The 24,409-nt window shown below is 43.3% G+C and overlaps 4 non-coding genes across 4 annotated transcripts; all 4 read left to right on the forward strand.

Moving 5' to 3' along the window:
• Positions 1 to 11,145: 11,145 nt before the first annotated feature.
• TRNAS-GCU (transfer RNA serine (anticodon GCU)) lies at positions 11,146 to 11,227 on the forward strand. Its single transcript has one exon. It is a non-coding gene; the product is annotated as a tRNA-Ser (tRNA).
• A 505-nt stretch (positions 11,228 to 11,732) lies between these two features.
• Positions 11,733 to 11,814, forward strand: TRNAL-AAG (transfer RNA leucine (anticodon AAG)). The gene has a single exon. It is a non-coding gene; the product is annotated as a tRNA-Leu (tRNA).
• Positions 11,815 to 16,465: 4,651 nt separating this feature from the next.
• On the forward strand, positions 16,466 to 16,547 carry TRNAS-GCU (transfer RNA serine (anticodon GCU)). Its single transcript has one exon. It is a non-coding gene; the product is annotated as a tRNA-Ser (tRNA).
• A 505-nt stretch (positions 16,548 to 17,052) lies between these two features.
• Positions 17,053 to 17,134, forward strand: TRNAL-AAG (transfer RNA leucine (anticodon AAG)). Its single transcript has one exon. It is a non-coding gene; the product is annotated as a tRNA-Leu (tRNA).
• Positions 17,135 to 24,409: the final 7,275 nt, after the last annotated feature.

Below are 24,409 nucleotides of genomic sequence, written 5' to 3' on the forward strand. Positions count from 1 at the left end.
GGAAGAGAGAAGAAGGGCATTGAAGGGTAAACTAGAGAATGGATTAGAGCAACGGGCCTTTGCTAGTAGTGACGGTTATAGTGCAATTAGAGAACAAGGGAAGTTAGCTTTAGACGCACTACATGTAGGAAAGCTTTGCATATCCAAGACCAAATCATACTATGACAATGTGTTTGTGGGAATGAGTGAATGTAAGCGTGTGTTTTTGTTTCAGAGTAAATAGACGTTCATGTTAAATGGACAGGATCCAGCAATCCCCGGGATTTATTATATATGTGGACTTAATGCTTATTACCGTCTTCCAAAGGGATGGTATGGGACATGCTATTTGGGGATAGTTTTCCCAAAGATATATCAACTTGACGATTTGAAAAGGTTACCAAAATTGTCTGAATTACATCGTACTAGACATAAGAGAGAGACTGCTGCTGGTGTAGTAGGAGACATATTTGGGACGATAATTTCTTCAGTGGGAGTTATTTTGAACTCCATAAAGATTCAAAAGTTGTCTACTATTGAGGATAACATGCTGACAAACTTTTCAGGGGCTATACTCCTGATGGATACTGAACTTGCTGCGGAGGGGGCTATGACTCTTCAAAACAGGCTTGCTTTAGACATTATTTTAGCGAAAAATGGCAGAGTTTGTAGATTGTTCAATGGGTTTCATTGTTGCGCTTACATACCAGATAATAGTAATGAGATTAGAAGTATGCTTACTAACTTGACTAGGGATAGTACGGACTTGAAGGATTTGAAAGAACCATGTGTTTGGAAAAAGGTTGGGAAAGGATTTGCTTCAGTGGGAAATTGGATTAGTAACATTTGGCATGGGATATTGTCTAAAATAATACAGGGGATATTGATTGTTATAGATTGCTTATTTGGATCATGGGTGGCATGTAAAATTAGTAAAAGAATAACATTGAAGATGGCGAAAAATAATAGGAGGAGGGAAGAAAAACAAAGGGAAAAATTATTCAGGGCAAGATCAAAGGGGAAACCAAGAAGGGAAGAGATTGATATGAGGGAATTTTAGTATGTAAAATTAGTGGGGAAGATTTGTGTGATGACAAGAGTCATCAGAGGAGGGATTGCTGGAGTGTGTCTTTTAAAATTAATATTAACATGAAAAGCTTACAATATATTGTGTAATGAAGCTGCATAAAAAATGTGTTAACGTAGAAATAATGCACACGTTTGAAATGTGCCCACGGGGTGTGGCTACCAATGTATACGAAGAGTAATGAAAGTTATTAATCCTGAATTACTTATGTACTAATGTTTTTAATTTGTATTAAAATATCAAAATTGGAGTTATGTATTAGGAGTTTGTTCATTAAGCAGTAGGCCTTAGTTTAGCGAAGGTCTGTGTCTAGCTGCCTGGTCTCATATTAAACTGTCTTTTTCTAACGTGCAATGTGCTATTTTCCTGAAGGACATGAAACTGTACTTTCCCAGAAGCTAGAGATGTGTGTAGCTGTAGTAAATTATTTCTCATGGGACCCTATTTGCTCAAGGAGACATTCTTGCTGAATGCAACAGTGTAATTTGTAACAGGTGCAAGGCTGCCTGGAGTAGGAGAAAACAATGGAACTATTGACTGTAGCGTAAAATGTAACTTTTCTTACCTGACATTCCAACCGATGAAAACGTCAATAACATGGGCCAATCAACGACATGAGAACTGTGGTTTGTGTAAAATTCTGGTGAAGATTATTGGACAAAGATGACGATGCACCAATGATTATCCATTGAGGAATTAGGAGTAAATTAGACAGTTTTGATTTAACCACATGACCCGAGGAGAAATCAGGCATTTATTGGACATTCCACTCCAAGCCATTCTTTGCCATTCTACTGAGCCATTTAGGCCATTTCGTTTGAGACTTTGCTGTTTGTTCGTCCTGTTACTCTAAACCACCCTTTACTTATTCCTTACCTGATACTTACTTCTCCTCTATATGAGGGAAGTTCTTGTTCCTTAGCTATGCCATACTGATACTTTGCCCTGTCCTTTCTTTGCTGATGATGCAAACGACTGATGTCCCGAGGACGAAGACTGACGCTGTTTGCTGATCCGTTGGATGGGTAATTATCTGATGAAAATTGTAATTGTCTGTTTGCCTTTTCTTTCTAGGTACCAACTCTTCTTTGATAGAGGCCATAGTTAGATGTTTTCCAAATTTGTGTTTGCTAAATTGTTTTGCATGAAGCCCAACATGCTGATGCTAATACGAGGTTATTTAAGGTGTTCACTAAAATCTGATGCAAATAGACAAATGACTGAGTTCTTGCTTTGTTGAACCATGCACTACTGAGACTTTGCTAAGTTGCTTCTTAATAATTATGTGTTAATACTGAGTGAATATTCTCTATGCATTGATTAATTGCGTTTCTAATTGCAAATCTGAAGAGTTACTAATGAGATGAATTGCTGATGAGATTAACAGAAATGACTTTAGATTGTAACCAGTAGGGAAATTAATATCCTAACACTTAACTAAATTGGTGTGGTTATTCATGACTGAAAGATCATGGTGTGTTCCCTTTATTGACTCTCATTAAAGGTTATTGATTAGCATGCTGATTAGTTATTGCGATTGTTGTTGAGATATTGATCTATTGATTTTTTTTTTTTTTAAATCTGTTTATTAAACATAACATTTACATACCAGTACATTGGCTGTTTACAATTTATCGAATTATTTGCTTGCAAAAATAATCTTATACAGCCTTGTTGCATATTAACTGGTATGAAAGAGAAAGAGAAAAAATTAAATTATAAACAAACATAAGATATTGCTAACAGAGCAGGAAGAAAGGAAACATACAGCTTAAATACTGTGCGACAACTACTTGCCGAATAACAATGCAGCTAAGCACGACCAATGTCATTGATAATATTTGCTACCACAAGACGAGGTGGGGAGGGGTTAGAGGAAGGAGTGCAACTGATATATGTAAGTGTGTGTAGAGCGAAGGACAGAGGTGGGGGCAAGGATCATGTTTTGTGGGGTTCAGCGGGATGCTGAGCCTAATTGGCATTGATCGAACTGGGTTTGACCTGCGTAAAGTCTTGTACGCAGTGGAAACAGCTTGATTTGTTAGGTTAATACTTTGAGGATTAGAATGAGAGTGTCAGCAATGTCTATAATTGAGAATGAGGCAGTTCAAGTATCCTGCTGATCGTATCCACCTTGCTGTAAGATTTGTGTATGATGCACTATTCACGGGGGGTGCAAGTCATCACGCGCTTCTATTGCCACCACAAAGGTATTCCAGACTTCAGGGCCCACTTCAATGAGACCTTTACGTTGCAATAGGTTGAGTGTCTGCGCCTCGGCCTGTGAGCGACTATGTAGGTCGCGCAGCCAAACCGAGTGGGATGGAACATGTGGAGCCTTCCAATGTGTTGCAATCAGACGTTTGAAGACAACAAACGCTAAGTCTATGAATCTGTGCGTCTGTTTATCTCCCTTAGTACGGTGACGTATGCCCAATAAGCAGGACTCTGGTGTGGGGGATAATGCGAGGGATGAGATGTCTGTTGTAACGTTTGTAACTCGGTGCCAGGCTGAGTTTATTGAGTGACAACTCCAAACCATATGGTAAACGTCGGCTGCCGGGGTAGCACATCTTGGGCACGACGGAGTTGTGTTCGGGTATATTCTTAGAATGCGGGCTGGGGATAAATAAGCATGATGAATATAATTGAATTGGGTGTAGCGTAAGCGAGGATTACGGGATATTGATTTGATCGTTGCAAGAGCTGCGATCCAGGTTTTTTGTGGTAATGGCGTAGGAAGGACCATGTCCCAGCGTGCTTTAGCGTGCGGCAGGGTAGTGCAAACTCCTGCTAATAGTATTTTGTATATTTCAGTTATGGTACCTTTTGCGCTACCTATTGTAAGGATAGTGGTGAGCAGTTGGGACTCAGGGGGTATATTATTGCAGAGGCCCCAGATCTTGTTTAGCAGCCGTTTAATGGCGCTGTATGTCAAAAAGGCCCCATTGTGCATCACCCCGGCAGACACCAGTTCCGTAAAGGAGTACAGCGCGGAATGGGAGTATAGATCGCCTACCTTCAGTGTATTTATGTCCCGTGTGTTATGATGTATTGAAATATTTTGGGTGCCCGGCAATTGAAACAGCGGTATCAAGGGTGAATAAGGGGGGGAGGGGGACTTGCCATGGACATATCTATACCAGCAAAAGCGAGCTGCTTCCATCAGTATGTGTTTCGAGGGTAGGGAGTGAGGGGTGGATAACAATGTGAGCAGCAGCCCCTTTGGGGCCATACATGACTGCAGCAGCACGCCCTCAGCGGAAGGGGCGTCATGCAGCCATCCAGTCAGCCACGACAATTGAGCGGCAGCGTAGTATCTTTCGAGGTTAGGCATGCCCAGCCCGCCCATTTCCTGCGGATGTTGTGTTATGGTCAACGCTACTCTACGTCTATCTTTGCCCCAGAGTAGGTCGGTTAATATTGAATGTAATTTACTAAAGAAGGAGTGTGGCAGGCACACTGGCAGGGCAGTAAAGTAATATAGGAACCTCGGGAGGATAAGCATCTTGGCTATTGCTACACGGCCCAACGGGGATAAGGGGAGTGAGCTCCAGAATGGTATCGAGCTGCGAGTGGATCTCATTACTCTGTCAATGTTGCCCTCTTTTAGATCTATAACAGAGTGGTAGATCTGCACCCCGAGGTACTTAATGGTTGTATATGACCACGGTAGTTTATATTGCGGAAGTGTTGTATGTGCATCAGCCGGAATGGAGATAAGAGGGAAGATACTGGATTTGGACCAGTTGACGTGGAGTCCAGAGGCGAGGGCAAAGGAGTCCAGCAATTTCAGCACCTCTGACATGGAGGTAGAATGTTTACGCAGATAAATCAGGGCATCATCTGCATATAGAGATATGATATGATAGGTGTTAGATTCCGGGATGCCCCGCATATGCGCGAAGCTACGTAGTTTGATTGCCAGTGGCTCCATAGCAATGGCAAACAGCAAGGGGGACAATGGGCAACCCTGTCTGGTGCCTCTACTTATGGAAAATGCTTCGGAGATAATGCGACCATTTTTTACACGTGCTGTGGGCTTAGAGTACAGCGTCTTGATCCAGTTTATGAAGCCAGGTCCGAAGCCGAACGCCCTGAGTGTGCAAATAAGATAATTCCAGCTTAGTGTGTCAAACGCTTTTTCAATATCTAGGGAGAGGGCAACCGCTTCGGTGTTTGTGTTGTTATGCATTATATGAAGCAGTCTCCTAATATTTAGGAAGGTGTTCCTACCGGGAATAAAGCCGGACTGGTCTTGATGTATCAGACTCGGTAAGTAGGGGAGGAGCCTATTCGCTAATATTTTCCCTAGTAATTTGCAGTCTGTATTTAGGAGAGAGAGCGGTCTGTATGATTTAACATCAAGGGGGTCTCGACCAGCTTTTTGAAGGACCACTATTAAAGCTTCACGCATAGAGTCTGGCATTTGCAAATTATGGTACGCCTCATTAAACACTTCTACGAGCGGGGGCAGGAGATGACTCGCATGAGAGTTAAAATATTCCACCGGAAGTCCATCTGATCCGGGGGTTTTACTGCGCGCCATTTGTGCCAAAGCTGAGCGCAGTTCTTCAATGGTAATGGGGCCATCCAGAATAGGGGTGTTATCGAGGATAACTTGGTTTTGAGAGACAAGTTGTAGTATATCAGTTAGGTGTGATTCCGGCGGAGGGGGAGGAGACGTATAAAGTGTACGATAATATATGAAAAAGGCTTCATTAATGCCAGACTGAGTGTTAACGATAACGTTGGGGTTTACGCGTATCGCGCCGATAGGCATTGGCTGTGAGGGCTGTCGAGTCAGCCAGGCTAATAGTCTACCGGATCTGTCTCCTTCAGCGTGCTGTCTTGTTATATAATGTCTGTAGTCATGTTTGCCTAGCCTGGTATCTGCTTCGTTATGGGCGACCCTAAGCGAATTCAGTGTTGTTAGTATGGACTCGTCCCTGACAACCGCAGTCTCCGCATTGCGGATTTTTACCTCTAGTGTTTGTAGCTCTTTAGTAAGTACTTTTCTCACCCCTACCGTGGCTGCAAGTCAGTGTCCGCGTATCACCACTTTATGGGTATCCCACTCTATAGAGCGGGATGATGACGAGTTTTTATTTAGCAGGAAATAATCAGCCAATTTTTTAGCTATATCTGTTTGAAAGGGGGGATCTAAAAGGGCTACCGGCTGTAATCGCCACGTTGGTATGCGAGTGTGCATGTGACCCCAGGCTATCGTTACACATAAAGGATTATGATCTGATATAGTGCGCGCTAAGTATTCAGATCCGCACACCTTCTGAATCACTGTTGCAGATACAAAAACCATATCTATTCTGGTATACAACTTATGTACGGCGGAATAATAAGAGTATTCCCGTTGGGCGGGATGGGCCGTCCTCCATACCTCACTCAGGCCGTTGTTTAAAGCCCAACTTGCTAGTGCTTGAGAGGCACGATTGGAAGGAGCTGAGGTAAGCGGGGGGAACGAGCGGTCCATTTGAGTGTCTAAGACACTGTTAAAGTCTCCTCCCCAAACGCATTCCAACGTAGGGTCGTTAAGGTTGCCGGTTGAAAGTGTTGATAGAAAATCGCGCTGGTCTGCATTTGGGGAGTACAGTGCAACTAGGGCTAAAGGGGATCCATTTAGTATGCCCTCAACTATCACGTGGCGACCATTTGAGTCACATTGTGTGCGAGACACGGTGAATGGAACCCCGGGAGCGATCCAAATCGCTACCCCACGGGCAAATGATGAAGAAGTTGTGCCATGCAATTGCCCCTTCCATTTTGAGCGTGTGTTTTCTAGCGTAGTTTTAGAGAGATGTGTTTCTTGCAATAATGCTATATGTATCTGATGTCTCTTGAGGAAGGCATAAACCCTCTGTCGCTTCCGTGGAGTTGCCATGCCTCTAATATTCCATGTGAGCACCTTGTATTTTGCTATACTCTGATGAGTTTGAGTGGCCATGATATTTTTGTGGTTTTCGTATGTCCAAGGGAATGAGTGTCTGCTGACCGTGACATAAAAACATTATGACGTGCGCACGCTGAGATTGGGTAGCTTGTACCTGCGACATTGCGAGCTGTAGTTCTATTGCTATGATAATCATGACTTGTACATTTGCTGCTGCATTTGCAATTAACTAACATGTGATAAAACCAACAACTAAATAAAAGGGTGCACTCTAAAACAACACACCATAACAACTGAATTGAAAAATAGAAATCAATTCCAGCAATTGCTGGCATGAGAGAATGGTCCATATGGAGCAGGGGGGTGTCGGGAAGCATTGATACAGAGTCTAGGGTTTACCTTGCCCTGTTCACTTGTGGTGAAGAGTGTGCCGCCCAGGGGCACAATCGAATCACGCGGCGTAGCAGGTAGATGCCGATAGCGCTCAGAAGGAGGTGTAATAGTATTGTGATGCTGTCCACGATTTATAAGAACCAGTAGGGCCCAGCTGCTTAGCAGATATCATCTGCTGTGCGTGGTGTGAGGGTAGGGCCACGTGTGGATTCAGCTGAATCAGAGTTTGCATCTTGTTCCTGCTCAACGTCCGCTTGTGTAGAGGAGGCAGTAGGTGACGCGTTAACAAATCTGGATGTGGCTCGCAGGAGTCGGGAGCGTTCAGTTTGCGCTTGTTCAGGCGAGGGCTTCGCGCCTTGTTTTTTGCGCTGTCTGCGACCCGACGTGGAGGAGGGTCTATCGGCTCCCATAGCATTTGTGTCTAACGGATCGGCTAGCCCCTTGGCATGTAGCCAGGTCCAGGCGTCCTCTGGAGAAGTAAAAAAGAGTGTACGAGTGTCATCTTGTATCCGGAGTCTGGCAGGGAACAACAACGCATATTTAATGTTGTGTTTTCGGAAACACGCCTTAACATGGTAGAAAGAGTTGCGTTTCTTCTGTACTTCTGCTGTAAAATCTGGGTAGGCTGTAATCGCACCATCTTCGAAGCTTACCGGACCAGATTTGCGGAATAGCTGTAGGATAAGATCTCTGTCACGGTAATTGAGGAGTCTTACTATAAGCGGACGTGGTTGTAAGCCAGGAGGGGGAGGCCTGGCGGGGATCCTGTGTGCTCATTCGACAGAAAAGACCTTCGGGATGTTATCCTTCAGAATATTATCAGTAAGCCATTTCTCTATAAATAGTTCAGCACTGAGGCCCTCGGCACGTTCGGGAAATCCCATCATACGGATATCGTTGCGACGGGATCTACCTTCTGCATCCTCAGCTCTGCGTTTTAAAGAGTCCACCTCTGTCGATAAGTGAACTAGTTGCGATTGGAGATCTTTCACCGAGCGGGGGAGGGCCACAGCATCTCTTTCAAGTTCCGATACCCTATCAGCTAGTGCGTGTTGGTCAGTGCGAAGTATGTTAAGATCTTCTGTTACCGAACCTATTTTAGCTTCTAGAGTAGTTTTAGTGTCTAGAATGGCTTGTAGTATCTTTTCAAATTGTGATGTGTGTGATTGTAGGGTCAATTCTAGCTTCTGAAGTGCCACTTGTGTGGTGGCATAGGGCTCTGAGGAGGATGAAGTGGCATGTTCCATCTTGCCCAGCGGTGCTCGTGGGGTTTTTGGTTTGACCATTTGGCAAGTACAGGAGCTCTTAGACGTTAGCGTGCTGAGAAAACGCAAAACAGTATGTACGACCTAGTCAAATGTCCTGCCAGTTCGACCTAGGCGTTGAGGAGGAGCAAGGCCAGGATCAAGCGAGGCTTTAGATAGATAAAAGCCTGGTACTTTTGCTATCACTTGTGATACTTAATAATGACAGTGCTGGTATGAGTTTATAAGACTGGTGGGACAGGGAGCAATACGCTGTGCATTGTGACGGAAGTTGCGGCTGCACATGGTAACTAGTGTCCCAAAAGGGATGATTCATGCGTGTGCGCCCTACCACCCGATAATTGTCATCAATAGGCACTCCACTTATAGACAGCCAGGTCCGTTATGTGTTTACCCTTCTCCCAGATAGCTGACTTCCTGATACCTCGATCTCCTAGAGGTGGAGCACGGGCCAGTGCAAGACAAGGATCCTTACAGTAGGGGCTGCGGCTGTGGCCCACTGTGCTGGTGCAGCAATCTGCATTGAATCAGTACGTTTAGTTGGCCACAATTAATCATTCAGCGTGGCCTGCGACACTGGAGCCGGTTAATTTGTGAACCTGTTTCCACGGACTGCTCCGTGCAGGGAGCAGGGATGCCACAGGTCGATGCCGCCTCACAGCAACGTTGCAAAGTGAGATTTCGGGGTGTGCGCCCCGGTGTGGCGCGCTGTTGCGCAGCGCCACCCACACGCCAGTTGGCCTTTTATGGCAGAGTTAGGCGCTCTTGTTTGCAAAGGATGCAGAGGTGTTGAGTATTGGCCGCCTCCTGTTGGGGCTGTTGACGCGATGGATTAATCAGTAGCCGGAGCACGGGGCGCCATGTAGCTGTGGGTAAGCGGAGGAAGCCAGGACACAGTCATCCACACCGGCTGCTCACCTCAGTAATTATGGTGCGGCGGGGGCCTACCTCGACAGGTCTCGGCCCGCGAGGGGCCTCGCCGCAGTAAATAGATTCCAGCCGGCGCCGCCCTTGCAGGATGTCCCCCACGGGCCGGCGCGTCACACCGGTGCACAGTTCCGTGTTGAGTTCCCGATGGCGCCCTCCATGCATGCGGCGCGATCCCCAGGCCACACCAACAGGAGGCGTGTCCCATGCGGTCCGACCTCCAGGTCGGCCGCAGAGCGGTGTGTTGCCGCAGATCAACAAGAGAGCCACAGTACGGGGAGCCCCATTCACTGGGTGTAAAACAGGTAAGCCTACTTCGGCAAGGCTTATCTCGACAAGATGGCGCTGTGTCGGAGGTGGCCTGGACGGCACCGCCCCTCCAGAGTGCTCGTGGCCAGACGGCGCACCCCGACGCCTCTCACCTCCGGGTAATAACAATGGTGTTGTGTCGCCTCAGCAGATCGCAAACCCGTGTTCTGGGAACGGGTCGCGAGTGGCTCCGTGTAACACTCGCCGCGAGCGCGTTATCCGCATCGCAGTCACGGCCTCAATCCAGCCGAACGCCAGCCGTGCGACGGTATCGCGTCTCCGGCCGCGATCAACGATGCCGCCCCCGGGCAGCCCTCTTAACGGCAGTCGGACCCACTCTAGGGGGGGCCCGGGCGCCTCCAACAGGATGTTTTACCGGGCCAGGGATCGGAGCTGCAGTTTATGCTGCCGCTCCGGTCGCCATCTTGGCCATGCCCCATATTGATCTATTGATTTGTGATGCAAAAAGACATCTCGTACTGGGAAGTCCCCGAACCTGGTCTAAAAGGTTCATCGACCTAGGCGTGTCTCCTTGTAAGTTTACTTATCAAGGCTCTGACGCGCCTTCACTAATAAAAAGTAATCTGATCGCTTGCTGCGGAGTCATCGTCAACAAAAACTACCAAAATATTACGTCAATGTATTGTAATTACGACTGCCTCAGTTTTATGCATTACGTGAGTAGTCTGACAGCAATTTATTTATGCAAAAATATTTCTTGTTGATGCACGTACATTTTTAAACTGAATTGTCATAGCTGTAGCGGCAATACTCCCAGTTTAGGTGGTTTTATAAACTAAGTTTTACTTTCTCCTACTTAAAACTTTTTGCAGAACAATGCACATTAAATGGGAAGGCAGTTTTCCTTAATTGTGTACTATTTGCTGCCTAATGTTGACATGTAAGCACCCCACCAATAACTGACACCTAGAGACTCGAAAGCGCCATACCAGTACAATATTTGTATGACATTGCACTTTAAATCCACTTACAACTGAATTAAAGCAATCTTAGCTCATTTGAGGGTAGTGTGATAGTACATCACATATGGATAGAACACGTTTGGAAAGTGTAATTTTCATGATTACATTACATTTAACATATAAATTCAAGCTGAAGTAGGGATGGACAACAAGGTCGTATAGAGCAAAGCTGAAGACAACAAGTTACCATAACAATCTGTAAATATATGCTCTTTATTATGTTTAGACAACTATCACCTAATAGAACACATTTTGGCTACCATATTTTGTACTCCTGAAATATGGTGTGTTGAAGACGAGGTGGCCTAGTGGTTAAGGCGATGGACTGCTAATCCATTGTGCACTGCACGTGTGGGCTCGAATCCCATCCTCGTTGGTTTATTGTTCCGTCTTTAGTTTTTATTATGTGGTAGGGCTGGGTTAACCCTATTGTATGTGAAAGTTAAATTACATATCCCATGGTATTTCCGGCAGTACAACGGCTCAGTTTGGAAACACCGCTCAGTTGAGTACTGTGCTTAGGCATTACTGTAAACAGCGCCAGCCGGGTTCTGCTCATGAATCACAAAATCTTTCCTGAGGCGGAGGGTTGGCAAGTTGAGGGACGTAGATAGTTTGATTCCTTATCCTTAAAGAAAGAGAAGAAGCGCGTGCGGGACCCCAATGTACGGGTTGTCTTCCTAAGGACTCTCAGGACTGGCGCTCCCTGACACCTCCCATGGCCCCGGGCCAATCCTGACCTACTAAATGTATCATGTGCCTGCTGCTGTTGGCGTTGACTTTCCTAGGATCACTTCACAGGCTATGCACCCTTATTCTCCAACTCCCCTATACAACAGAACATCTCACTTCAGAAAGCTTACAGAAACAAGTTTGCACAGGGTAGTGTGGCCGAGCGGTCTAAGGCGCTGGATTAAGGCTCCAGTCTCTTTGGAGGCGTGGGTTCGAATCCCACCGCTGCCAGTATTTTTCAACTCACGAACGTATTTTGTCTGCATCAGTGTCTCACTCTCTGCCTTCTGCACCTATGATCCACATAGCGAGAGGTGAGACTATGTAAAGTGGTGGCAGTATGTAGGGGTAGCCAGACAGTGGGACCGAGCCTTCTTATTTTAAAAATCCACAACCTAAGGTGACAAGAATTGTATCGGTAAACAAATCAGCTGTCTTGAAGTCTAACTATAGAGGCGACGAGAGGGGTCACTGTGATGCTGAAAGTTCAGTGAGTGTAAACAGTAGAACGCTGTGTGATACGTTTCCTTGCAGTGATGACAGCTCGCGTTTCTAAAGAAGAGAGCAAACATACAATGGGGAAGAAGAATAAATAAGGAAAGACATATATTATATGCAGACAGTTATTATACTTTGCTTTTTACCTGTAACTCGCTCAACTGTCGGTGAATGCTGCGTTACCCTGCATAGCCAGGTCACCACAGCGGGTGTCCACAGTGTTTGGCCAAGTTATTATAGTTGTGAGCTTGTAGATGTGAGGTAGGGCGGCTGAGCAGTCTAAACTGGCTGGATTTAGGCTCCAGTCTCTCTGGAGCCGTGGGCTCGAATCCCAACACTTTAAGTTTACTTGAACCAAATACTTTTGCAAAAAAGGTTCATGTAATAAATATTCATTAGGGTCGTGGTTGTGAGTATGACACTAATGGATAAAAGTGGGACTAACAATGCTACAATTCCTGAGACTACCACTGCACTAACAGCCTGGGAGAGGTTTGAGATGGATACAAGATACTTGCATGAGGGAACTAACTCGAAAGGCGAACTATCCACTGATGTTTTCTATCGCTTGCTGAGTGAGTATGTTGACACAATGGATGCGAAAGATTCTTTTGTGTGTACACAGATTCCTGTTTCGGTAGAAGAGGGGGTTATCTATCATAGACTGTCATTAACATATGGGATACGTTGTAGTCTGTTACTAACAAGATTCTATAACCAGGAAGAGATTCAATATTTTTACTCAAATCATGATCTTGTGTTTTCTAATGTGCCTATCATACAGGATGTGAGTGGGGTAGCTAAGTACTATAGCATAAAGTTAGTTAAAGGATTCTTTCAGGCGACATTAACAATTAGTACATCTTATGCACACCACAATAATTTGACATGTTTGCTTACACCTGTAGAGAAAAGCTTTTCAGATCACACAGAAGAGAGAAGAAGGGCATTGAAGGGTAAACTAGAGAAAGGATTACAGCAACGGGCCTTTGCTAGTAGTGACGGTTATAGTGCAATTAGAGAACAAGGGAAGTTAGCTTTGGACGCACTACATGTAGGAAAGCTTTGCATATCCAAGACCAAATCATACTATGACAATGTGTTTGTGGGAATGAGTGAATGTAAGCGTGTGTTTTTGTTTCAGAGTAAATGGACGTTCATGTTAAATGGACAGGATCCAGCAATCCCCTGGATTTATTATATATGTGGACTTAATGCTTATTACCGTCTTCCAAAGGGATGGTATGGGACATGTTATTTGGGGATAGTTTTCCCAAAGATATATCAACTTGACGATTTGAAAAGGTTACCAAAATTGTCTGAATTACATCGTACTAGACATAAGAGAGAGACTGCAGCTGGTGTAGTAGGAGACATATTTGGTTTGATAATTTCTTCAGTGGGAGTTATTTTGAACTCCATAAAGATTCGAAGGTTGTCTACTATTGAGGATAACATGCTGACAAACTTTTCAGGGGCTATACTCCTGATGGATATTGAACTTGCTGCGGAGGGGGCTATGACTTTTCAAAACAGGCTTGCTTTAAACATTCTTTTAGCGAAAAATGGCAGAGTTTGTAGATTGCTCAATGGGTGTCATTGTTGCGCTTACATACCAGATAATAGTAATGAGATTAGAAGTATGCTTACTAACTTGACTAGGGATAGTACGGACTTGAAGGATTTGAAAGAACCAGGTGTTTGGAAAAAGGTTGGGAAAGGATTTGCTTCAGTGGGAAATTGGATTAGTAACATTTGGCATGGGATATTGTCTAAAATAATACAGGGGATATTGATTGTTATAGATTGCTTATTTGGATCATGGGTGGCATGTAAAATGAGTAAAAGAATAAAATTGAAGATGGCGAAAAATAATAGGAGAAGGGAAGAAAAACAAAGGGAAAAGTTATTCAGGGCAAGATCAAAGGGGAAACCAAGAAGGGAAGAGATTGATATGAGGGAATTTTAGTATGTAAAATTAGTGGGGAAGATTTGTGTGATGACAAGAGTCATCAGAGGAGGGATTGCTGGAGTGCGTCTTTTAAAATTAATATTAACATGAAAAGCTTACAATATATTGTGTAATGAAGCTGTATAAAAAATGTGTTAACGTAGAAATAATGCACACGTTTGAAATGTGCCCACGGGGAGTGGCTATCAATGTATACGAAGACTAATGAAAGTTATTAATGCTGAATTAATTATGTACTAATGTTTTTAATTTGTATTAACATATCAAAATTGGAGTTATGTATTAGGAGTTTGTTCATTAAGCAGTAGGCCTTAGTTTAGCGAAGGTCTGTGCCTAGCTGCCTGGTCTCATATTAAACTGTCTTTTTCTAACGTGCAATGTGCTATTTTCCTGAAGGACATGAAACTGTACTTTCCCAGAAGCTAGAGATTTGTGTAGCTGTAGTAAATTCTTTCTCATGGGACCCTACTTGCTCAAGGAGACATTCTTGCTGAATGCAACAGTGTAATTTGTAACAGGTGCAAGGCTGCCTGGAGTAGGAGAAAACAATGGAACTACTGACTGTAGCGTAAAATGTAACTTTTCTTACCTGACATTCCAACCGATGAAAACGTCAATAACATGGGCCAATCAACGACATGAGAACTGTGGTTTGTGTAAAACTCTGGTGAAGATTATTGGACAGAGATGGCGATGCACCAATGATTATCCATTGAGGAATTAGGAGTAAATTAGACAGTTTTGATTTAACCACATGACCCGAGGAGAAATCAGGCATTTATTGGACATTCCACTCCAAGCCATTCTTTGCCATTGTACTGAGCCATTTAGGCCATTTCGTTTGAGACTTTGCCGTTTGTTCGCCCTGTTACTCTAAACCACCCTTTACTTATTCCTTACCTGATACTTACTTCTCCTCTATATGAGGGAAGTTCTTGTTCCTTAGCTATGCCATACTGATACTTTGCCCTGTCCTTTCTTTGCTGATGATGCAAACGACTGATGTCCCGAGGACGAAGACTGATGCTGTTTGCTGATCCGTTGGATGGGTAACTCTCTGATGAAAATTGTAATTGTCTGTTTGCCTTTTCTTTCTAGGTACCAACTGCTCTTTGATAGAGGCCATAGTTAGATGTTTTACAAATTTGTGTTTGCTAAATTGTTTTGCATGAAGCCCAACATGCTGATGCTAATACGAGGTTATTTAAGGTGTTCACTAAAATCTGACGCAAATAGACAAATGACTGAGTTCTTGCTTTGTTGAACCATGCACTACTGAGACTTTGCTAAGTTGCTTCTTAATAATTATGTGTTAATACTGAGTGAATATTCTCTATGCATTGATTAATTGCGTTTCTAATTGCAAATCTGAAGAGTTACTAATGAGATGAATTGCTGATGAGATTAACAGAAATGACTTTAGATTGTAACCAGTAGGGAAATAAATATCCTAACACTTAACTAAATTGGTGTGGTTATTCATGACTGAAAGATCATGGTGTGTTTACTTTATTGACTCTCTTTAAAGGTTATTGATTAGCATGCTGATTAGTTATTGCAATTGTTGTTGAGATATTGATCTATTGATTTGTGATGCCAAAAGACATCTTGTACTGGGAAGTCCCCGAACCTGGTCTAAAAGGTTCATCGACCTAGGCGTGTCTCCTTGTAAGTTTACTTATCAAGGCTCTGACGCGCCTTCACTAATAAAAAGTAATCTGATCGCTTGCTGCGGAGTCATCGTCAACAAAAACTACCAAAATATTACTTCAATGTATTGTAATTACAACTGCCTCAGTTTTATGCATTACGTGAGTAGTCTGACAGCAATTTATTTAGCGCAAAAATATTTCTTGTTAATGCACGCACGTTTTTAAACTGAATTGTCATAGCTGTAGCGGCAATACTCCCAGTTTAGGTGGTTTTATAAACTAAGTTTTACTTTCTCCTACTTAAAACTTTTTGCAGAACAATGCACATTAAATGGGAAGGCAGTTTTCCTTAATTGTGTACTATTTGCTGCCTAATGTTGACATGTAAGCACCCCACCAATAACTGACATCTAGAGACTCGAAAGCGCCATACCAGTACAATATTTGTATGATATTGCACTTTAAATCCACGGACAACTGAATTAAAGCAATCTTAGCTAATTTGAGGGTAGTGTGATAGTACATCACATATGGATAGAACACGTTTGGAAAGTGTAATTTTCATGATTACATTACATTTAACATAGAAATTCAAGCTGAAGTAGGGATGGACAACAAGGTCGTATAGAGCAAAGCTGAAGACAATAAGTTACCATAACAATCTGTAAATATATGCTCTTTATTATGTTTAGACAACTATCACCTAATAGAACACATTTTGGCTACCATATTTTGTACTCCTGAAATATCGAGTTTTGAAGACCAGGTGGCTGAGTGGTTAAGGCGATGGACTGCTAATCCATTGTGCTCTGCACGCGTGGGTTCGAATCCCATCCTCGTCAGTTTATTGTTCCGTCTTTAGTTTTTAGTATGTGGTAGGGCTGGGTTAACCCTATTTTATGTGAAAGTTAAATTACATATCCCATGGTATTTCCGGCAGTACAACGGCTCAGTTTGGAAACACCGCTCAGTTGAGTACTGTGCTTAGGCATTACTGTAAACAGCACCAGCCGGGTTCTGCTCATGAATCACAAAATCTTTCCTGAGGCGGAGGGTTGGTAAGTTGAGGGACGTAGATAGTTTGATTCCCTATCCTTAAAGAAAGAGAAGCAGCGCGTGCGGGACCCCAATGTAAGGGTTGTCTTCCTACGGACTCTCAGGACTGGCGCTCCCTGACACCTCCCATGGCCCCGGGCCAATCCTGACCTACTAAATGTATCATTTGCCTGCTGCTGTTGGCGTTGACTTTCCTAGGATCACTTCACAGGCTATGCACCCTTATTCTCCAACTCCCCTAAACAACAGAACATCTCACTTCAGAAAGTATACAGAAACAAGTTTGCACAGGGTAGTGTGGCTGAGTGGTCTAAGGCGCTGGATTAAGGCTCCAGTCTCTTTGGAGGTGTGGGTTCGAATCCCACCGCTGCCGGTATTTTTCAACTCACTAACGTATTTTGTCTGCATCAGTGTCTCACTCTCCGCCTTCTGCACCTACGATCCACATAGCGAGAGGTGAGACTATGTAAAGTGGTGGCGGTATGTATATAAGGTAGCCAGACAGTGGGATCGAGCCTTCTTATTTTAAAAAACCACAACCTAAGGTGACAAGAATTGTATCGGTAAACAAACCAGCTGTCTTGAAGTCTAACTATAGAGGCGACGAGAGGGGTCACTGTAATGCTGAAAGTGCAGTGAGTGTAAACAGTAGAACGCTGTGTGATACGTTTCCTTGCAGTGATGACAGCTCGCGTTTCTAAAGCAGAGAGCAAACATACAATGGGGAAGAAGAATAAATAAGGAAAGACATATATTATATGCAGACAGTTATTATACTTTGCTTTTTACCTGTAACTCGCTCAACTGTCGGTGAATGCTGCGTTACCCTAAATAGCCAGGTCACCACAGCGGGTGTCCACAGTGTTTGGCCAAGTTACTATAGTTGTGAGCTTGTAGATATGAGGTAGCGTGGCCGAGCAGTCTAAAGTGGCTGGAATTAGGCTCCAGTCTCTCTGGAGCCGTGGGCTTGAATCCCAACACTTTAAGTTTACTTGAACCAAATACTTTTGCAAAAAAGGTTCATGTAATAAATATTCATTAGGGTCGTGGTTGTGAGTATGACACTAATGGATAAAAGTGGGACTAACAATGCTACAATTCCTGAGACTACCACTGCACTAACAGCCTGGGAGAGGTTTGAGCTGGATACAAGATACTTGCATGAGGGAACTAACTCGAAAGGGGAACTATCCACTGATGTTTTCTATCGCTTGCTGAGTGAGTATGTTGACACAACGGATGCGAAAGATTGTTTTGTGTGTACACAGATTCCTGTTTCGGTACAAAAGGGGGTTACCTATCATAGACTGTCATTAACATATGGGATACGTTGCAGTCTGTTACTAACAAGATTCTATAAGCAGAAAGAGATTCAATATTTTTACTCAAATCATGATCTTGTGTTTTCTAATGTGCCTATCATAGAGGATGTGAGTGGGGTAGCTAAGTACTATAGCATAAAGTTAGTTAAAGGATTCTTTCAGGCGACATTAACAATTAGTACATCTTATGCACACCACAATAATTTGACATGTTTGCTTACACCTGTAGAGAAAAGCTTTTTAGATCACACGGAAGAGAGAAGAAGGGCATTGAAGGGTAAACTAGAGAAAGGATTACAGCAACGGGCCTTTGCTAGTAGTGACGGTCATAGTGCAATTAGAGAACAAGGGAAGTTAGCTTTAGACGCACTACATGTAGGAAAGCTTTGCATATCCAAGACCAAATCATACTATGACAATGTGTTTGTGGGAATGAGTGAATGTAAGCGTGTGTTTTTGTTTCAGAGTAAATGGACGTTCATGTTAAAATTCACAGGATCCAGCAATCCCCGGGATTTATTATATATGTGGACTTAATGCTTATTACCGTCTTCCAAAGGGATAGTATGGGACATGTTGTTTGGGGATAGTTTTCCCAAAGATATATCAACTTGACGATTTGAAAAGGTTGCCAAAATTGTCTGAATTACATCGTACTAGACATAAGAGAGAGACTGCTGCTGGTGTAGTAGGAGACATATTTGGGATGATAATTTCTTCAGTGGGAGTTATTTTGAACTCCATAAAGATTCGAAAGTTGTCTACTATTGAGGATAACATGCTGACAAACTTTTCAGGGGCTATACTCCTCATGGATACTGAACTTGCTGCGGAGGGGGCTATGACTCTTCAAAACAGGCTTGCTTTAGACATTCTTTTAGCGAAAAATGGCAGAGTTTGTAGATTGCTCAATGGGTGTCATTGTTGCGCTTACATACCAGATAATAGTAATGAGATTAGAAGTATGCTTACTAACTTGACTAGGGATAGTACGGACTTGAAGGATTTGAAAGAACTAGGTGTTTGGAAAAAGGTTGCGAAAGGATTTGCTTCAGTGGGAAATTGGATTAGTAACATTTGCCATGGGATATTGTCTAAAATAATACAGGGGATATTGATTGTTATAGATTGCTTATTTGGATCATGGGTGGCATGTAAAATTAGTAAAAGAATAAAATTGAAGATGGCGAAAAATAATAGGAGGAGGGAAGAAAAACAAAGGGAAAAATTATTCAGGGCAAGATCAAAGGGGAAACCAAGAAGGGAAGAGATTGATATGAGGGAATTTTAGTATGTAAAATTAGTGGGGAAGATTTGTGTGATGACAAGAGTCATCAGAGGAGGGATTGCTGGAGTGTGTCTTTTAAAATTAATATTAACATGAAAAGCTTACAATATATTGTGTAATGAAGCTGCATAAAAAATGTGTTAACGTAGTCTGAGAAAACAGGGCTGATTGCAGAGGCCCCCTAACTTTTTGCCCCCATTTTTCACTTTTTGCTGGTGTTTTCCTGACTCTGATGGTGCCCTGGGTACTGCTAACCAGTCCCAGGGCCTGTGCTCTGTGTAAAATGGATATGCAAATTAGGCTAATTATAATTGGCTAAGTTAACCTACCTATAAGTCCCTAGTATATTGTAGGGCATGTAGGTTTAGGGACCACAGCATAGGTGGTGCACACCTAGGTGCACTGCTGAGGTGCCCAGTGTCATTTTAAAAGCAGGCCTGCCTTGCTGGCTGCTTTTAAATTAAAGTTATATGCAAATTCGACTTTGGAATTAAAAGTAGTTCCAAAGTCTTAAACTTCCCTATTTTTACATATAAGTCACCCCTAAGGTGTGCCCTATGTGCCCCTAGGGCTGGGTGCCATGTAACTATAAGCAGGGACTTTATAAAAATAGATTTATAAACCCTGGTGAGGTAAAAACAGCCAAATTTGTTTTTCCCTCATTGAAGTAAATGGCCTTCATAGGCTAGAATGGGGAGACTTTATTTTAAATGTTAAAGTCTCCTTAAATGTTGCATACCAAGACTTTGGAATCAAATTAATTGTTATAATAAATCCCACAACTTCCAGTTGTTGGATTTAATATAACTTGTTCAGATAAAAAGTTTTAGACTTTACCTAAAAAGTTGCCAATTTCAGCCCTGCATTGTTTTTGCTGCTGTGCTCTGATTGGCCAGCCTGCAGCAGCTTAGCCAAGCTGCCTTGATGAGGTGTGAAGTGGCCTGGCTTCACACAAAGGAATGTGCCTGTGGGAGAGAATCTCCCCTCAGCAGATGGTGAGGCAGGAAGGGGGAGGGCTGCCAAACTGGTCTTCAAAGGCAGAGAAGGACATTTGGAGCAACCAGCAACACCCCCACATCCTGCAACCCCAGACAACTAGGTGCCCCCTTGATTAGATTAGGAGAGGGCAGGAGAGGGGTGTGTTTATGATTTTTAGCCACACCAGTGGGTGGGCTCAGCCAGATGTAACCTCCAAAAATCAGATTCAGCCATGTTGGATTTTTAGAGAATGTTGCCTTCTGGGATGGATTTTTGCCACACTTCCCAGGAAGTGGTCATCACAGGGGGACGACCCTATACCTGATTGGAGAACCAGGACCCCCCTGCTTTTCACCCAGGAGCAAGGATAAAACTGGCAGACCTGCACCCACACCTCAGATCCCCACCAGATTTCAACAAGAAAAGAACTAAAGGAGAAGAAGGACTGCCCTGCTGGACCCCTGGCCTGCACCTGGAACCTGCACTCAGAAGGACTGCACCAGCTGCACACTTGGGCTTCACCACAAGAAGGACTTTGCCTGGCTTCAACTGGTTCAAGGAGGGACTCCCTGTTTGCTACAGGTGAAAAATTGCTATCCAGAGTCCCCTGCACCAACTCCTGAAGAAAGTGACCAGCTGACCACTGTCCAGTGGCCAAAAAGGAGTTTGCGCCAGGTGCATTCTGGGAGTTGAAGTCCGCACCCCCCAAGGACCATCTCAGAACTTCTGGACCCTTGGGGTGAGCTGTGGACCCCAAAAGAACCTTAAAAGAACATCTGGGTGAAGCCCCAGAAGTTTGGAGAAGATTTGAGAATTTTTGTAAAAAAACTCCATAGAGGGACCGACCCGCCGCGGCAATTCTAGCCGGCTTGCCTCAACCGCGACCCGGCCTGATTTGGTGGTTCGTCCCGGTAAAGAAAAATCTCCGAAAAAGAGACTAAGTCCGAAGGTAAAAAGTTGACCGGGACCTCCCAGCCATCGTATCCGAGAAGGGCTCCATGGACGTCGGATCAAGATCCAGGTTTACACCGGTCGAAGGATTTTCACCTCGAAAAAACGACTAAGTCCGAAGGTAAAAATCTCCACTGAGGAATCCAGCATCGCGTATCCGGAGAAGGGCTCCAGGAGGTCGGATTGGACTGGCAGGTTCGTCCCGCTGAAGAAAATCTTCAAAATAAAGACTAAGTCAGAAGGTAACTTTTTAACCGAGGCCTCCCGCAACCTGTAGCCGAGTAGGGCTCCTACGCGGTCGGCCTGAAACTTTGACTTTGCCCCGATCAAGGTGCAACCAGATGACCCGATTGGCGCTTTTTGTTTCTAAGCGCTAGAAAAATAATACTTCTTTAAAAATTCATATCTCCAGTTCCCCTTATCCGATTTTATCAGTTTTTGTGTCATTTTAGAGATAAAGATATAAAATATTTTTATAAATTGGTTTTGGATTTTTAAACTGTTTCCTGTGTTTTATTTAATTACTGTTTTGTGATATTTGAATGCTTTACACACTGTCTCCTAAGTTAAGCCTTGACGCTCGTTGCCAAGCTACCAAGGGTTGAGCTGGGGTTAATTTACTGAGACCTAACTGGACCTAGGTGGAGGTTAGTGGCTTGTTGCTAGGTGCAGGTACCTACCTGCCCTTACCAATAACCCATTTTCCAACACGTAGAAATAATGCACACGTTTGAAACTTGCCCACGGGGAAAGGCTACCAATGTATACGAAGACTAATGAAAGTTATTAATGCTGAATTAATTATGTACTAATGTTTTTAATTTGTATTAACATATCAAAATTGGAGTTATGTATTAGGAGTTTGTTCATTAAGCAGTAGGCCTTAGTTTAGCGAAGGTCTGTGCCTAGCTGCCTGGTCTCATATTAAACTGTCTTTTTCTAACGTGCAATGTGCTATTTTCCTGAAGGACATGAAACTGTACTTTCCCAGAAGCTAGAGATGTGTGTAGCTGTAGTAAATTCTTTCTCATTGGACCCTACTTGCTCAAGAAGACATTCTTGCTGAATGCAACAGTGTAATTTGTAACAGGTGCAAGGCTGCATGGAGTAGGAGAAAACAATGGAACTACTGACTGTAGCGTTGTAGTGCTTTCCTCTTATTTAGTTTCTAAGCACTAACATAACACAACAGAAATGCACTTCTGAGGTCAAAGAAGACTTTTATTGTTGTTAATTCTTCCCCAACCACAATATTTATGAATGACGAATTAGTAGCTTTCAAGTCCACGTTAATCAAACAAAATATATCAGTTTGCAATATACACAGCAGGTTATATTTATAAGATATTGAATGCAAAGCAAAACAAATACTTCACCGTGTGGGAACTATCTACAGCTTCATCTTTCTAAGGTCTGCAAGCTGATGACCCCTGTCAGCCGCGAGAAAGAGAGATTCATCTACCCACACGGGATTGCTGGCAGCCTGCGCCAAGCTCCAGCACGAGGTCCGGCAGATTCGAATCTGACTCTCTGCAGCCTGTTACATTCGTTACAAAGGTGTGCCCCCTCCTCTCAGACCTGGGAAACTGAGCAAGCCTTTTGGAGACTGGCCAGGTCTCCAAGACTACTCCTGTTCCCAAGCTCAAGCAGAGAGAACAACACCCATGCACTCTCTCTTATCATGTCTAGTCTACTGTGAGAACAAAACATCTTGGTTCATCTTGTGCAAAAACACAGCTTGGAAAAATACAGCTTGGATTCTCAACTGCAATGTCTAACTCCACGTTAAAGGCAATAGGCAGCTAACCTAAATATCAAATACAATGTCATGTTAAAGGCAATAGGCAGCTAACCTAAATATCAAATGCAATGTCTAGTGTCATGTCAAAGCCAATAGGCAGCTGAGCTGAATACAAAGTGCAATATATAATATCATGTCAAAGCCCATAGGCAGCTGAGCTGAATATAAAATGCAATGTATAATATCATGTCAAAGCCAATAGGCAGCTGAGCTGAATATAAAATGCAATATATGATATCATGTCAAAACCAATAGGCAGCGGAGCTGAATATATGATATCATGTCAAAGCCAATAGGCAGCGGAGCTGAATACAAAATGTAATATATGATATCATGTCAAAGCCAATAGGCGGCTAGACTGGATACAGCATGTCAAAGCCAATAGGCAGAATACAGAATGTAATGGCTAATGCAATGTCAAAGCCCATAGGCGGCTAAACTGAATACAGAAAGTAATGGCTAATGCAATGTCAAAGCCCATAGGTGGCTAAACTGAACAAAACATACAATGTGAACATTGAGCAACTAATATGCGCAGTGGTGAAACACAAAGTCATTGGTCAAAACAAAATTTAACAAATGGCAGTACATTCCGCCCTTTGACCAATGAATTTTTGTTTCACATATCTCCTGTTTCAAACAAAAACAAAAAACATCAGCACAAACAAAAAAAACATTATGATCAAAGCAATCCCTGTAAAGCAATAGAAGTGAATTAACACATTGATTTCATAACCTTTCACCTCAGATACATCTACATAGAAAAGACTGGGCAATTTGTACTCTGAATGAGTCTCTAATTCAACAGTGTTAGCAATTTGATGTGGCATGAGTACTACTCATGTAAAGGTGCACGGTCCACCTGAAAGGTTTGCTGGAAGGTAAGCAAAAGTCAGAGTTCCATACGAGAAGGGAAAAAAAATAAATCACAGCTTAGTTCCAGTGGAAGAATGCAATCAAACAAGTTGAACTTGAACTGAAGGCGCAGTTTGCGCAAAATGGATCCATGGTGCTGGCACTTTACTCAGCCAGGTTCAGGTTGGGGATTCGGTCCCTTCCCCGACCCCACACGCACACACCGGAAGGGGGACCACACAGCACACTCAGGGACAGTGGCGAAACGTGGTAGGATCTGCAAAAGAAACAAGTATGACTTTTCTTGCAAATAACATTTTTCATTTAAACTGCACCCTTCCTCTTTCTTTCCCTGTTTTATAATCAGCGGGACGTTTTTGAGGCCCTTTGTTATATTTTCTGCAGGTTCTGGAGGATCACTTAGGGCTTCAGCCCACACATCCGCACTGAGGT

Source organism: Pleurodeles waltl, chromosome 12 (genome assembly GCF_031143425.1).
Source record: "Pleurodeles waltl isolate 20211129_DDA chromosome 12, aPleWal1.hap1.20221129, whole genome shotgun sequence".
Lineage (NCBI taxonomy): Eukaryota > Metazoa > Chordata > Amphibia > Caudata > Salamandridae > Pleurodeles > Pleurodeles waltl.